Genomic DNA, 2,664 nt, shown 5'->3' with positions numbered 1-2,664 from the left:
CCAGGACCCCACAATGGTCCCAGGTGGCATCACAGGCTACTCACATCAGTTCCCCTCTACCCTCCAGTCCACAGTTCTGTGTCTCCTCATTGTGCCCCATCCTTCTGTTTCTCTTTTTCTTCCATTTCTCCACCACTTACTTGCTCCTCTTAGTGGTACCTGGTGTCTGGGGTCATCTCAGGAGTGCTATGCCCCCTAGTGCATTATGGTGTCTGGCAGGGGTCATCTTAGGTGTGGTCTGTCCCCCAAAGGTTGTACAGCACCAAACTGGTGGTCCTCTCAGGCTCGCTCCTGGCTTGGGCTCACCCTAGTGGCTCCATGGGAGAATTATCTGTCTCTGGCTCCCTCCCTCCCAGGGCCTGGCATCCCAGGTAGGGTTCTTGTAGTCTCCAGCTCTCTCTCCATCCTGGAAGGCTGCCCAGGCCTGCCTGACGCCAGACTGGTGGTCATCTCCGGGTCTCATTTTTCAGGGAGTGTTAGGCTACTAATCATTCAGATGTTCATAGATGAGAACACAGTGTAGATACAGCCTCTCTCCTCTTTCTTTGGTTTCTCAATGGTTCCGCCCCTACCCTGGGTTGAATTAGAATATCTTACTCTATTCCATGCCAGGCCTTCAAGAGTTAAAAGGAATCACAGTGTTTCCTCTAGCCTCATTGAATTCCACAGAACGCATAACTTTCCTTTTCTTTTTATTCAGAATTGTTTGGCTAATGCATGGGGGCTGATCCCTGGCCCAAGTGAGTGAGTTTCCTGGGTCTGTGGGTGTGAGGTGGGACTTACAGAATGGGGCATATAGCATAGGTTCCAAAGGGAGGTGAGTACCACTGGAATCAAGAACACATGCTCAGATCTGCTGGTGTTGAAGCAAATGGAAGTGCACACACATGTGTGTGCGTGCATGCGTGCGTGCGTGTGTGTTCATATGCATGCATAAAGCCATGGTAGTTCTGTTAAGATCCAAGGGTATATAGGAGAGAGAAAGGATGACACAGAAGAACTGATGTAGTTTGACAGCTCCATGCCTCTCCTGTTTGGCTGTCTCTGAAATGAGACAGAGGGAAGGCTTCAGCATCTCCTAGAGGCTCTTCTGGCTGCCCCATGCTGCCTGGAATCTACATGGTATGGTTTCAGATTGGGCACTAAATCTCATTGCCTGGTGGGATGTGGTCATCAATATTTGTGCATTCGGCTGCACACCACTGCTTGCTCCTTGTGTTTCCCTGATCGTCTGGCTTAAGGAACCCAGGTGAATCTGCTGGTTGAATGGTTTGCTAGGAAGTAATGGGCTGTAAATTTTAATGCCCTCGTAGTCACCTGCTGAAAGGCTGAAGCTTGGTAGATACTTGAATGATTCTAGCCACATGTTCTTTTCTCTTCCAAATGACAGAGACAGGAAGCCCCTGCAGGTAGCTGGGTGGCTCAGTTTATTATAGATCTTGGAGCAGAGAATGTCAGTTCAGGAGAGTGACAACGTGGTGACATTTAGAGCAGTGTGTGTAATCTGAAGTTGAAGGTTGATTTAGCCTCTGAAAGCACTATAGGTGCCCCGGGTCTCAAGTCTTAGGTTTTAATGCCACACTGTCTTTTTCACTTGGTTTTGTTTGCTTGTTTTTATTAAACTGCATTTTCAAATATATCTAAAATAACATGCAATAATAGGACACACGATGATGCTATCAACCCCCCCCCACACACACACTGGGCAGCTATCTGCCAATTGTGTTCAGTCAGTCCACGTGCAGTTTCACTAATCCCTCATCTGTGAATAGTTCAGTACGGAACTACAAACACGGGCTTCAAAACGACCCACTTGGAATATTATTGCCATACCCAATAACATTCTTATTTTAAACATGGCAGTTGTCTATGTTTAGATTTCTTGATCTTATTAAACACAGCACATTCATTCCAGTTAAGACCTCCAAAAGTTGCTAATTAAGTTTGATTTATAGACCCTTTACTTTTAAAAGTATTTATTTTTACAATTAATTAAAAAAAAAAGAAAGGTTGAGTCTTGATGGTGACCTGTCTCAGGGTCTTACGAAGTCTTAGCAGTTTCTCCTCTCTCTCTCTCTTCCATTTGTCTTGGTTACTTCTGCATTGCCTCGACAGATCACCATGACTCAGGGAATTTATAATAGAAAGCATTTAGTTTGGGGCTCAAAGGTCCAGAGGGCTAGAGAGGCTGTGACTATCATGGTGGGGAGCTTGGCAGCAGCTCCATGAGGAACCCATGACCAGCATGGTGACGGAGCAGAAGCTGAGGGCTCCCATCTGATCCACAACACCAGGGGTGCTGGAAATGTGGAAACCCACAAACCATGACACACCCTCTCCAACAAGGCCACACCTCCTAATCCTTCTCAAAACATCTCCCATCAACAGTGGACTGAGCACTCAACCCCATGAGAGCCATTCTCACTCAAACCACAACACCATTTATCTGTTTGATATGATGTTTTTTCTTCTTTAATTTCCTACATCCTGAACCTGGTTTTATCCGGTGGTGTTATTTGTCTTGTTTGTATTTATAGCTTTGTGTGTGTGCGTGTGTGTGCGCGCGTGTGTGTGTGTGTGTATACATGTGTATGAGACAGGGTCTTGCTATATATTACAGCTTGGTCTTGAACTCACCATCCTCTTGCCTCAGTCTCTTCTGTG

General features: G+C 46.2%; 1 pseudogene; it reads right to left on the bottom strand.

Moving 5' to 3' along the window:
* Window positions 1-472: 472 nt before the first annotated feature.
* On the bottom strand, window positions 473-590 carry LOC116899895 (annotated as a pseudogene).
* Window positions 591-2,664: the final 2,074 nt, after the last annotated feature.

Source organism: Rattus rattus, chromosome 4, assembly GCF_011064425.1.
Source record: "Rattus rattus isolate New Zealand chromosome 4, Rrattus_CSIRO_v1, whole genome shotgun sequence".
Lineage (NCBI taxonomy): Eukaryota > Metazoa > Chordata > Mammalia > Rodentia > Muridae > Rattus > Rattus rattus.
This window is presented reverse-complemented; position numbering and strand designations above follow the sequence as displayed.